General features: G+C 39.0%; 2 pseudogenes; one reads left to right on the forward strand and one right to left on the reverse strand.

The window, feature by feature from the left end:
• Window positions 1-3,264: 3,264 nt before the first annotated feature.
• Window positions 3,265-3,987, reverse strand: LOC137235138 (pyruvate dehydrogenase E1 component subunit beta, mitochondrial-like; annotated as a pseudogene).
• A 703-nt stretch (window positions 3,988-4,690) lies between these two features.
• Window positions 4,691-5,693, forward strand: LOC137235139 (protein will die slowly-like; annotated as a pseudogene).
• The last annotated feature ends 9,103 nt before the right edge of the window (window positions 5,694-14,796 follow it).

The following is a 14,796-nucleotide window of genomic DNA, read 5'->3' on the forward strand; positions in this document are numbered from 1 at the left end:
ATTTTCACAGAGAACAGTTACCGTCATAGAATCTATGCTCCTACCAAATTTGAGAAGGATTGGTAAATTTTTGTTCGACTTATGGCAATAAAAGTATTCTAGACAAACTAAATGAAAATGGGCGGAGCCACGCCCATTTTGAAATTTTCTTTTATTTTTGTATTTTGTTGCATCATATTATTACTGGAGTTGAATTTTGACTTAATTTACTTATATACAGTAAAGATATTAAATTTTTTGTTAAAATTTGAATTTAAAAAATTTTTTTTTTAAAAAGTGGGCGTGTTCTTAATCCAATTTTGCTAATTTTTATTTAGCACATATAGAGTAATAGTAGTAACGTTCCTGCCAAATTTCATCATGATATCTTCAACGACTGCCAAATTACAGCTTGCAAAACTTTTAAATTACCTTCTTGTAAAAGTGGGCGGGGCCACGCCCATTGTCCAAAATCTTACTAATTTTCTATTCTGCGTCATAACGTCAACCTATCTACCAAGTTTCGTCGCTTTATCTGTCTTTTGTAATGAGTTATCGCACTTTTTCGGTTTTTCGAAATTTTCGATATCGAAAAAGTGGGCGTGGTTATAGTCCGATATCGTTCATTTTAAATAGCGATCTGAGATGAGTGCTCAGGAACCTACATACCAAATTTCATCAAGATAACTCAAAATTTACTCAAGTTATCGTGTTAACGGACGGACGGACGGACGGACGGACATGGCTCAATCAAATTTTTTTTCGATCCTGATTATTTTGATATATGGAAGTCTATATCTATCTCGATTCCTTTATATATGTACAACCAACCGTTATCCAATCAAACTTAATATACTCTGTGAGCTCTGCTCAACTGAGTATAAAAATTAAATTGGAAAAAGTTGATGTTTCCATAAGCATACATGCAAAATGGTCAATGGCAACAGTGCTTATCTGTAAACAATACACACTCAAATATCTTATGTACATGTACACAGACACACACATTGATTCCTACGGGCTTGAGAGTTCGGTCAAACGTGCTTCGTACGACAAACGTCCTTACGTACGGCACACGTCGGCGGGTAACTGCCGCATCAGCCGGTAGTGTTTTAGTTAGCCACGGGCATACTAGTGCTGCAGAAAAATGAGCATTCACGATTTTCGGTTCGCACATTCTGGAACCGAACCGGGTAGAGAGTGTATAACGTGGGTTCTTTTGAGTCGTTGTTATTTGTGTTGTTGGTGCTAAAAACCAACAACTTTCCTGCCCGCCGCAAAAAAACATGTTTGGACAGCAAAATTTTATGTTTTATAAAGGAAAAAAAATAAAAATTTTCGTTTTGGAAGAGGGGAGAGATTTATAAAATGTATAATTTTTAATTTTTTTTTTTATTGGCCTTCGATTATTTGTTTACCTTATCCCAGCGAATTAAAACGCAGCGGCTATGTTGGCTAGGCCATGTTATGCGAATGAAAGATGATGCTCCGGCCAAGAAAGTGTTTCTATCGGAACCCGCCTATGGAAGCAGAGGTAGAGGGCGGCCCCCACTCCGTTGGAAGGACCAGGTGGAAAACGATTTAAACTCCCTTGGTGTGACCAATTGGCGCCGGTTGGCGGAGCGAAGGAGCGACTGGCGCGCCTTGTTGGACGGCCATAACCGTTTAGACGGTTAAGCGCCAATTAAGTAAGTAAGTAATCCCACTTTCACTTCGAGTCCTGTTTAATTGATGGTCTTTATCAAACGGCACGTTTCCCGAAGGGTATTTGGGTCCGATACCGATTTGTTAGAAACGGGTGTTTGTGTACCCGTTTGTATCTTTTTATGCATCACTAGTATAATGTACATTTAAAATAAGCATATATACGTACATGCGTTGGTATAAGTATGTCTTCCGTCAGTGCACGGACTTTACCGCATTGGTAGATTGGCCAACCTTTTTGACCCATTTTTCATTTTCTACTACTTCTGCCACTAAAACCCAAAATCTACCAACATTTCAGTATTTTCGCATTTAAAACAAATACTGCGACCATTTGGTAAATGTGCTTAATTGCCGAGTATACCCAAGGTGATGCTGACCACACCAATCAATTTTGATGAGTTTGTAAACAAATGTAAACAAGAAATCAATTTGTTGATGAGATAAATGTAGCAACTGAGCACGCGAATATTTTCCTGCACTATTTTCATCAGTTTTTTCTTCTTTTCGAAATAATTTTGAACGAAAAATAAAAATTTTAAACAACGATAACATGCCGAAATCGGTTATTTTGTGGCAGTGGTTTTTTTGAAAGTGTTATTTCCGTGGAATGTGCTTTATTTGTTTTACAATAAATAATCATTGTTTTGTACAAATATAAAACTGTAGATATTTTTTTCGTTTCTTGGATGAAAATGTACCAACTAGTACTATTTTCATTTTTTTTTTGTCTACCAACATTTTCCTCTTAAAAGGTCCGCGCACTGGTCTAAGCATACCAACATCAAAGGCAAAAAAGTGAACATTAATACACAGCCGTGTATAGACTGTAAAATTCCTATGAATTGAAACAAACGGGACTAAAATCGAACGATTTTTCCGTTGTTTCCTTCTTTTACTATGGCGCGTGGCTTGCGTAGCACTATTAATTGCATGGTGGAAGCATACGCGTCGTGGAAAGAAATTTTCAAACAAATATTATTTTAAACAAAGTGTTTAAAATTCTGTAAGGATTAAAAGGTTAAGAATTGCCGACCGTTTTAATTTACGTGCGAGCTACGGTGGTGGATTGTTTGTATGCGCTGACCAGTGTGAGGATTGGTCACTGGGAAAATCTGCGAGTATATTTTCATGGAAATAGGTGGTAGGAAATCTGGAGCAACGGTGAGACTCATAAGAAAGCCTTTCGACGTCGGCAAGGTGAGTTTCCGCTACCACTGTACTGTTCTTGGGAACCTCAGGCTTCATTTTCTCATTGAGCGCAATATAGGACAATTCGCAGCGTTAAAACTGGTAGTGGGTGACAAAGTATGCATTTTGTCGCAAGATACACGCAAGCAATTCTACACTTGCCAACAAATTTATGATTTCACAGCTTTCGTATAGTATTTTCTTTTGCATCACGAAAGGCTTTTACGTTTTTGAGTGCTGACTTATAATTTCACGTTTGTTTAAGCCAAAACAAAAGGAAACTGTTTTCATTTAGCCGTATCAATTAAAAAAATAGTATTTTCACACCTTCTGCTAAGCTATCAAATAGAGCCAAACTGGTACCTGATCCAAATGTCGTCTCAACAGGCTTTAGAGAGCAATAATCCGATGCGTTGATCCTATAATTTTAGTTACAGCTGCGACAACATTTTGCCTGTGGTAAGGCATTAACTTCTAGTGTTTTGGCATATGTCATGGGTATATCAACGCCACATACATGCCTTACGGGTGCATCCAAAATGGAAGAAAGTTTCATCCTCCGTAATACGCGCACAAATTTCAGCGCCAACATCATGCTGTGCCTATCCCTCTTCCACAGTGACAAGATGATGCGTTACTGATTTGTAAATGGTATCTATATCAAGTGGGCGTATGAAACGCCAGTTTATAATCTCAGCTTCAACGCCCTTCTTGCTAGTTCGGCTGCAGCTGTTGGGGAAGTTTTATATTGCCCTCGAATGTGCTACCAATGTAATGTGGTTGTTAGGTTTCATCATTCTTGCCTTACCAATGGGTAATACAAATCTGTGTCTCATACTTTATCATCCACTGGACATACATTGCAACATAAACCCCTGGACAGGACAATGTGCATACCAAGGAGCAAAGCGCTGTGAATGTTGAGCGGTCACATACGTGGCAGTGCCATCGAGACCACGAGAAACGATTGGCATATTGGCCATACCGGCAGACATGTGAAATGCTTTAGCTGCTGAAGTTAAGTGTCATGACCTCGTAAATTGGTCTTAACCCTGCCATTGCCGCACCAACTGCAATGCCCGCGAAAGATTCTGTCAGTGATATAAATCTCATGCATAAAACCTGCCCTTAAACTTGTTTTGAGTTCGCGGGTAGTTGTGGCATGATCGGTGGCCGTCCAAATCAAGCGTTATATTTTGGTGGCCATGGGTATGATGAAGTAATATGTCTCGATCCACATACAATACAGCGATGCTGCACTACATCAGCGTTATGCTCATAACCATGTGTCGCAGAAGTTTTCAACAAATGGATCCATCAATTGCGATGTGCTTTTTCTGCCAATCACGCCTCAGCTTCGAAGTTTTATCGAGAGCCTCACACCTCTAGCGCTTTATATGTTTACGAATTTAAAAGATTTCCGTGCAAAACGATCACGCTATTTATGAAAGCACAATCGGTGGTTACAATTTTGCAGATGCTAGTGGTTTTTTTTTTTTGACTCAGCTGAATGCAAAATTTGGGGAAAAACATTGGAAAAGTAACTTCAACCAAGAAATCTTTAATTAGTAAATAACACGAAAAATACTTAATTCATATTTTGGTAAAGTTGCTGGAGCGCAATATCCTCAACAGACTGTAGGTAAAACAAGCAATTAATAAAGTCTCAATTGACTGCTTCAGCTCAGTCGGCTATAGCAACAACAAATCACAACACCGTGCGGCGTGAAGGCATCATCCGCAATTATAATCGCCAAAGTAAATTCAAGCCGCAGCACTGAATTCGTGTCACGTACCATTGCCCCTTGTCCACAGGATGGTACCAATCGGTGCTGTACATGGCCATCCAGGTGTACCTGCGCCACAACCAATGCCAACTGCGCCGACAGACCATAACACGCTGCAATCTTCATCATCCACACCATCTAATGCTCCATCAAACAACGGTTCAATGTCCGTCAAACCCAACTATGCATTAAAGTTTACACTGGGCGGACACACCAAAGCGGTATCTGCGGTTAAATTCACCCCAAATGGTGAGTGGTTGGCCATCTCTTCAGCTGATAAATTAATCAAAATTTGGGGCGCATATTAATGCAGATTTGAGAAAACTATATCCGGTCATAAGCTTGCCATAAGCCATGTTGCCTGGTCATCTGATACACGTCTTTATGGTAAGCGCCAGTGACCATAAAACACTTAAAGTATGGGAACTGGGTTCGGGCAAATGTTTGAAAACGCTAACTGTGTCCCTCAGCAATTGTGTCTTCTGTTGCAACTTTAATCCGAAATCGAATTTGATAGTGTCTCTCAGTTTTGATGAGAGCGTGCGTATTTGGGATGTGCGCACTAGCAAGTGTTTAACAACTCTGCCAGTACATTCTGACCCTGTGTCAGCCGTTCATTTCAATCGTGATGGTTCATTGATTGTGAGTTCCAGTTATGACGGACTCTGTCGCATTTCGGATACAGCCAGCGGGCAATGCTTGAAAACACTGATTGATGACGATAATCCGCCTGTGAGCTTTGTCAAATTCTCGCCAAATGGTAAATATATACTAGCCGCAACTTTAGACAATACATTAAAGTTATGGGATTACTCCAAGGGCTAATGTCTAAAAACATATATGGGACATAAAAATGAGAAATACTGCATATTCGCCAACTTCGCTGTTACTGGGGGCAAGTGGATAGTGTCGGGCAGTGAGGGCAATATAGTCTACATTTGGAATTTGCTTCCGCAGCATTGGAAAATGACAAGACGATCAAATTGTAGAAGAGTGATACATAAACATGGACTCATCCACTCAGATGTCTGACTAGATACAAATAGTTCTACGTATACTTATAAAAATAGCTTAAGTAATCCATTTTAATATCTTATACCACGAACTGTATTGGAATAACACATTACCATCTGCAAACTGTTGTGGCCGACAGATATCTGAGATATACCTACGGACAATAATGAGTTTATAAAATTTGGACCTGCCTATAAGTTGAAAGTACCGGCTTCGAACATTATCAAGCCGGAAAACAGTATGGAAGATTTGGAAAAAAGAGGGCATGTTATTCAAGGTAATCTACAGAAGGTCAATGCATGGGCTCTTGAACGTGAGCTGCGGCGCATCGGTGCATGCTGAAAATCTAAAACTGACTGACTACCAATAGCCTACAGGTCTATATTATTCATTATTATGTGGTGTTACCTTTACAATTTTATCCTTCCTTTGATTTCCGGTTTCAGGAAGATCGCCATCGAGTTTTAAACTCATTACACCTCGATTAAAAAAAAACGCAAAGACTCAATCACAATTGTCACTGATGATGACTGCCAGGAATTGGAATGAGCTATTGGTGAGTGAGATCCATAATTAGCGTGTGCTTATTCCTAGCCATAGAAATAAATCGCTTTATGAAACCTGTATCATTGGCCATTTATAGGGAAGTACATGATTTTCAAAAAAGGGCTTTTCTAACCATTTATATTTTTTTGAACATGGGGTTGGGTTTCAATTCAAGAATTATGACATCATACAAATACAGAAGTCGTTCCTACTGCCCCCTCCGGAAATAATTTCAAACGAAAAGAATCTGTAGATAGAAGACAGTGACCTCAATGGATATTTTTAGTTCAATTTCTCCTCTTCGTATTTCAAGCACCAAATAGGTGTGCAAAGGAGTTTATGTTACTTCCTTTATGATGCGTTTTAAAAAAAATATTGACTCTATTCGGAACATTACCAACATGCTTTTCTGTGAATATTTACACTAATTTAAAATAAACTTGCTGCGCTAAACGTAAGCTTTGAAGGCAAGTGTTACTAAATAATTTAGCTGTGCAGATAATTTGTAAATATTTACAACCGGGACGAGAAAACTATTGCTCATTCTCTCAACTTGGAAAATTTCGATCACTGCCTTTAAGTGATTGACGTGAACAGACGTGTTTTTGCTGCGCTCTAATGTTTTATTTAAATTTGTGCTTTTGTTAAGTGTCGCTTAAAAATAAAAATTACAATCTAAAATTGTGATAGAACATTGACTCTCTTAGTTTTTCTATGTTTATCATAGTTTATTAATTGCAATATTATGCCTTGTTTTTGTGGCCATAGAGTGGATCGCGCCCAAACTTCGGTGCAATGTGAAAATTGCAGAGAAATTTACCATATAAGTTGTGTTGTTGGTAGCTTGTCTGCCGACCTAAACCATCTAAACAATGTTGACAATATTTACAAATGTGGTTTGTGTGCTCCATCTCAACAAGACGAGTCTATTACTTCACATAACTCTTCTTTACAACAACAACAAGCTACTCTAGTGCAAATGCCTAACCCGATATCAGCTAATGACAATTTTGCTTCACATAACTCTTCGTTACAACAACGACAAGCTACTCTAGTGCAAATGCCTAATCCGCTAACTGCTAATGAAAATTTTGCTGAGTTGAACATTTTTAACTCTCAGTCGCTTTCTGCTATGGCTATTTTGCATAAAGATAATGAGGGCTTACGAGAAAAAAGAGATTCTCTTCAAGCTGAGGTTCGTGGCTTGCATTGTAAGCTCACTGAAAACAATTCTATTTTGTCTCATTTGCTCACGAAATTTGAGAAATTGTGCTGTGTAAACAGCAACTTGTCTACATCAAAGCAGTCAGCTTCTTCGTGCGTGTCAACAGTCGCTAGTGGCTCTGTTGATAATAATGCTGCTGTTACTAATACTTCAACTGCGTCTGGCTCTGCTGACGGCGTTGATAAAGCCGTCGAGAGACTATACAACCAGACTGATACTGCTTCCTATTCACATCCACCGTCGAATATTCAGCCTCATGATGCTGCTGCTGTTGCTATCTCTTCAAGTGTGGTGCCTATTGTTAATGCGGCTGCTACGCAACTAGCTTCACCAACTCCGGTTACTGTTGACAAATCCGGTAACTCAAACGAATGGAAAACAGTGCGAAATAAAAGGAATCGAAGAAATAAAAGTGTAAATAAAGATAAAAATGAACATAAAATTCAAAATGACAATGGTGATGCTGACGCTGGTACAATTTCAATGCCTGAAGGTGTTAATAGTAGTAATAATGCAGTCACGGTGAATGACAACATTAGACCCATCCAGCCATCCAATAACAATATTTCACCCCACGAGCCTATTGTTGACGCTGTCGAAATTGTTGATAATGAAAATGGGCAGTTGACTGAGATGATGCATAGGGGGCGCAGGAATAATAATAATAACAAACAGGCTCGCATTATTGGTACTAGTGTTTGCACTGACCTTGATGTTGCCGATCGCTATAAATGGCTTCATATTTCCTCTTTTTCACCATCTGTGTCAGATGGTAATATTATAGATTATGTGGCTAAGCAAACAAAGATAGAGGCGAAATTTCTATCATGTGCAAACTGGTTAAAAAAGATGTTTCGCTGTCTACTCTGACTCGAGTGAGTTTCAAGTTGGGTGTTCCTGAGTCGTCGTATGAGAAGGTGTTATGCTGAGATCTTTGGCCGGTGAACGTCGTGGTAAAGCCTTTTCAGTTTTTTCGAAGGGCTCATCGGAAGCCGCTACGAAGGTAGTAAGGCGTGACTTCCCCCCTATTAAAAATATCAGTGGACTAAAAATTTATTATCAAAATCTGTCTGGCATGAGGACCAAAGCTGACCTGGTGTACAAGTTTAGCGCGCAGTTAGATTATGACATCTTCGTATTCGTGGAAACATGGCTTAATGAAACATTTTTTGATTCTGAGTTTTTTGACTCCAACCTTTTTAATGTATCTCGCAAGGATCGTGATGCAGAAAAAACTGGCCTCAATCGAGGCGGTGGTGTTTTAATTGCCGTCAAACGTAAACTTCGAGCTTCTTTAGTGCAACTAGAAATTAATGATACTTTGCTGGACCAGATCTGCGTTTGCTTAACTGGCACCACCTCGCAAGGTTCTCTGTACGTTATGGCATCATATGTACCACCTTCGAGCGCACTTGAGTTATACAAGGCTCACACAGACAATATTGTTTCTTTAGCTTTAAGTGATGTAAGTGATAATCATCTCTGTGTGCTAGGTGATTTTAACCTATGTAATGTCAATTGGTCACTCAGTTTATCTAATAACGGCCTTACGCCTTCTAATCTTTCTGGAAATCATGAATTGTACCTCATTGATAATTTATTGAGCCTAAATTTATTTCAAATTAACAATAATGTTAATTCTCTAAACAGACTTTTAGATCTTGTATTTATTAGTGATAATATTAATTGTGAAGTAAGGGAGTGCATGAACCCTATTACGCCTAGCGACAGGCATCATTTGCCTTTGATTACTACAGTTAATTTTTATTGTTTTGCTTCGGAGAATTTTGAAAGCAGTGTTTTTTAATTCATTTGATTTCTCCGGTTTTAATGATTGCTTATTTCAAATAAACTGGGAGGAGCTACTTGAGGGACTTGATACCGCTAATAGCTTCCGCACTTTCAAAACTATTTTATACAACCACTGATTGGATTGGATCTCGGTTAAAAGAAAAAGATCCTATAAATTGCCACGGTATTCAAGGGACTTAAAGAAATTGAAGAATCTTAGTAACAAATACTTTAAAAAATTCAAAAACTCGAAGAATCATTTGTTTTTTACTAAATACAAGTTTTATCTTAGGAGTTTCAACAATTTGGATAAGTATCTATACACCAATTACATTCGTAACATTGAGTCGAGTCTAATCCGAAATCCTTCTGGAATTACATAAAGTCAAAAAAATGCTGCGCCAGTGTCCCAGCAGGTGTTTTTCTCGATGACAATTCTGCGAATTCTCCAACTGAAACAGCCAATTTATTTGCGGAGTTTTTCAAATCGAATTTTGACCCAGAAGATAATAATAATCAAATATTTGAATTTCCGGAGAGTTAGGACTGTGTTGTTAACTTTGGATCGCTATGTCTCTCTTCTGAGGATATTAGTAAAGCCATTAATAAATTAAAATCCTCCTATCGGTCTGATGCTTGTTATGGTATCGCATCTACGGTGGAAGCAGTAAGGAAGGCGGTCGGCATGATGTGGTGGTGCACAGTGGCTAGTCATTGGGCCCTTGCCAACCTTACTGTTCCTGCGCCATAAAAAAAAGTTCCTATCATGCCTATCAAAACTGAAATCTGTCAAAATCAAAAACCCTGACAGAAGCGGAGAGACCGACTCAAAACGCTTATAAATTCAAACTAAAACAACATCCGGTCGAACCAGATGTCACGGACAGACCGTTAAACATTCAAAAATTTAAAATTCAAAAAAAAAGAAACTTCAAAAATACTAAGCGCAAAAAAAAAATTACCGAACCGGACATGGCCGGTTACCAACGTTGAAAATCAAACTAAAAAAAAAAAACGGCTGAAAAATAAAAATATAAATAAAAGGGCCGAATATATCTTGGGGGCGCCGCGGGTGTTGTTGCGACGCCCGGTGCATATCCCACCCTCAAAATCCATGGCCACCGATGCACCTGAATTTCGGTGGCCCCTTACCTGTATTACCCTATGCCTTCTAAATCAATAATAATGCCAGCATTCCCATTCTACAAACCCTTTTTATTTATAATACATCATATATGAAAATACATAAGCTAGGTATGTAGACACTTGTAATAGCATACAATCTAATTACTTCCAATTAAAACATTCCTTCCGATATTATGCATGTAACTTATTCTTATTAAATTCAAAGGTGTAAATTTTGTTAATTTTCCCTCTTATTTTGGGTTGCCCTTATATATATATAATTATTTTTTTTCTTTTTATAAATCTCTATAAATTGTCTGTGTAGGTAAATATTCAGGTATATTGTATTATGCCATCGCCCTCTCTTCACGTGCATACATATATGAATGTTAAGTATTGCTGATTTTGCGTCGTAAGCGCGCTTGATAATTTTATGCCATGAACTGTATATAATTAGAGTATCAAACACAACAAGTTTTTCCAAAATTATAAACTTTTCAAGGGGATTATTTGTTTTTATGGCTTCAATTAAAACTTGTTGGTTCAATTAAAAAAAAAAAAATGCTGACCAAAAGAAACAGCAATGATGATAATCTGTTATTAGTTAAGGTTTCCCTTATTTAGAATTTTATGAATTAAAAAAAAACGTTTATATGTAGTACATTTATCGATTGAATGGCGTAGTAAGGAAATTCATTGAATCGTTAGTCACTACGACAGGAAATAAGAATAAAACCTAGACCTGATTGATTCCTATAGATTGCTTACACATTCATGTATCTGAAATAAAGTGCGCTGGTACACTTCATAAATATGTCATAAGTATGTGGCCACATACCTATTGCCTTATTAATGCAATATTACTAAACACCTAATGGTTGTTCGGTCTTTTCTTCATATAGGTTAATTTAGGTTGTGTTGGTTTTCTTCTTGTTTACAATTCATTTAGTAGCTGAGCAGCAATTTTGTTAAAATTTACATTCATTCCAATTGAGTTAGCAATGCGCATATGTGTTACCAGTTTATTAAAGTATTACATAATATAATATACTAGTTCGAGCATATGTATGAACGTCGTTTTAATAATGTCCCTGAGCTCGCTTTATTTTCTATTCTTAGGTTGACGTATCTAATTTGGTTACAATAAGTTCAATTTCATCTCACTAATAAGTAAGCAAATGCAAAGAAAAATTGCATTTAAATAAATAAGACAACCGGAACTAAGCTCCAGTATAGTTAGACTGTAGTGTCCTAAATACGACAACGCTCGCCAGTGTGCATCAAATTATATGTATGTACTAGTTATATATATATAAATAGATTCCTAATGTTGTGAAACTAAAAGTAAGTGTTACTGAAGCGCATGAAAAAAAAAATAAAAGGAACCCCACCCCTTAAATGCGAGAATTCTTAATTAAAGGTTTAGGTACAACTTCTAAATTTGTGTGGTCTAATCCTAATTTCCCTTTTCTGTTTATTTTAATTAAGAAAATAATGCATTTAGTTTTGTCTAATTTCTAAAGTTTACGTTCTAACTACTTTGGCAGCGACTCACCCGATAGGCTAATACCTACTTAGCCAGCAAGAGGCTGTGGGTGTCTGTGGTTGTTGTTATTGCTGGTGCAAGGCCGGTTTAATTGTTACGGCCTGTTGTTGTCGTTATTGCTGGTGCAAGGTCAGTTTAATGGTTGCGGCCTGTTGGGGTTGTTATTGCTGGTGCAAGGCCGGTTTAATTGTTACGGCCTGTTGTTGTCGTTATTGCTGGTGCAAGGTCAGTTTAATGGTTGCGGCCTGTTGGGGTTGTATTGCTGGTGCAAGGCCGGTTTAATTCGATGGGCCTATATGAAGCGGCCTTTGCAGCTGTTATCGTGACCGGCGGTTGATGCGTCCGGTTTATTTCGGTGGGCCTATATGAAGCGGCCTTTGCAGCTGTTATCGTGGCCGGCGGTTGTTGCGTCCGGTTTATTTCGGTGGGCCTATATGAAGCGGCCTTTGCAGATATTATCGTGACCGGCGGTTGTTGCGTCCGGCTTATTTCGGTGGGCCTATATAAAGCGGCCCTTCTGTTGTTGTTGGTTGTGGTGGTTGGTTACAGCGGCCTATATGAAGCGGCCTTTCTGTTGCTGTTGGTGGTGGTGGTTGGTTACAGCGGCCTATATGAAGCGGCCTTTCTGTTGTTGTTGGTGGTGGTGGTTGGTTACAGCGGCCTATATGAAGCGGCCTTTCTGTTGCTGTTGGTGGTGGTGGTTGGTTACAGCGGCCTATATGAAGCGGCCTTTCTGTTGTTGTTGTTGGTGGTGGTTGGATACAGCGGCCTATATGATGTTGTGCGGGCAGTGGTTGTCGTCTTAATATTAAACTGCCCCTTTTACAGAGGGTATTTCTTTACCTCACACTATTCTTATAGGGGCTTTAAAAAAAAAAAATTAACGCGTTCTTGAAATCCTGCTAACAATCACCAGTACTCACACAGCCGACCAACAAATTATGCCCGCAACCGTAGCCCAAGCACACCACGTATTCACTTCATATAATTACAGAAAATCTCGTTTGGATTTTTCGCTTTAAGTTACTTTATGTTCTATTTCCAATATGCGCACATAAGAGCCCATAGTTTATAGGTAATGCTTTTCGCAAAGTTGTAAAGTTCACGGCGTTGCTATGATCTAAATTCCCTGGCAAAACCCAACCGATACCAACGCTTGCAATCTAAGTTCTGATTTTCTGCCCAAAATGGCCGACCGCGCCATGGCATTGTGGAAAACTTTCGTTCCATTATTGCGACTGCGCAGTGGAACGGCGCCGTTAAATCGCATGATTTAACTGTGGTTGCCATAGTAGAACCATACAAGGTGGTAGTCGCGGTGACAATCCTGCATTATCATCATCATCAACATCCTCCTCAACTCCTATTGGAGCATAGGGCCTCGACCACCGACTTAAATCTTATTCTGTTAGGTGCAGTTCTTGTGATGTCATTCCACGTATATCCTGCGTCTTCGAGTTCTTTATCCACAGTTCTGCGCCAAGTTTTCGCAGGTGCACCAGGTCGTCGGCTTTCTTGTGGATTCCATCGCAATGCTTGTCTGGCTATATTTACTGGAGGTCTTCTGAGAGTGTGACCAATCCACGACCATTTACGCTTGGTTATTTCTGTGGTAGCCTTAGGTTGATTTGTTCTAGACCATAAGTCGTCATTTGAAATTCTTTCCGGCCATCGAATTTTCAGGATTTGGCGCAGACATTTATTAATAAAAACTTTGTAGACGTTTCTGAATTGAAGTTGAGCTTTTCCACGTCTCGCAAGCATAAAACTGTACTGATTTAACATTCGAATTAAACAGTCGAAGCTTCGTTTTTAAAGATATTTGGCTGGACCCCCACACGTTTGCCAGTTGCCCAAAAACCATTCTTGCTTTGTTTATGCGAGACTGAACGTCCTCATCTGCACCGCTCTTATTTGAGACAATACTACCAAGATAAACAACGGACTCTACACCTTCGATTTCATTTTCGTCAACCGTAAGCGTCAATGGCCTTGATGAAATACTATAGCCGCATCTTATGACTTTGGTTTTCGCTGTATTGATGCTTAGTCCGGCCTCCTTTGCATGTGTGTTGACAGCTTCTAAATTGTGTTGAAGGTCAGTACTTCTGTGGCTTAGCAGACAGACATCGTCTGCATATTCTAAATCCCCTAGCTGAGTGAAAGGCGTCCACTGTACACCGTGTCCACCATTTTCTGCGTTCCTCATAATCTCGTCTAATGCCAAGATAAACAAGAGCAGCGAGAGTATGCATCCCTGTCGCACCCGCTTTTAATTTCGAAGGGTTCTGAGAGGCGCCCATCGTGACTGACCCGGCACTTAAATTCGGCATACATTGCCTTTATAATGTTGATTATTTTATTGGGCATCCCTCGTTTTCGTAGTATTTCCCAAATATATTTCCTGTCGAGACTATCAAAAGCCTTTTTAAAGTCGATAAAAAGTAAATAAGCTGATGTTCTGTATTCACAGCATTGTTCAACAATGATTCGGACGGTATTTATTAGATCAACACAGGATCGGTTTTGTCTAAAGCCAAACTGATTTTCTCTTAGAGTTCCATACACCGCCTCTTGAATTCGGGACAGTAAGATCGTGAAGAACACTTTGCTAGGAATCGAGAGTAAGGTGATACCTCTGTAGTTGTTACAATCAGAGGTATCTCCCTTTTTTGCGACTTTTACAAGTATGCCTTCATTCCACTGACGAGGGTAGGATTCTTCTTCCCATACCTGACGGAGGATTGGAAGTAAGGTTTCAGCTGCGGTATCTGGATCTGCTATGAGGTATTCAGCATATATGTCATCAATTCCTGGGGCCTTGCCCTTTTTTAAGGACTTGATTACTGAAATTATTTCATTTTTCGTAGGGGGCGCGCTGTTTACCC

This window comes from Eurosta solidaginis, chromosome X (genome assembly GCF_040869045.1).
Source record: "Eurosta solidaginis isolate ZX-2024a chromosome X, ASM4086904v1, whole genome shotgun sequence".
Classification (NCBI taxonomy): Eukaryota; Metazoa; Arthropoda; class Insecta; order Diptera; family Tephritidae; genus Eurosta; species Eurosta solidaginis.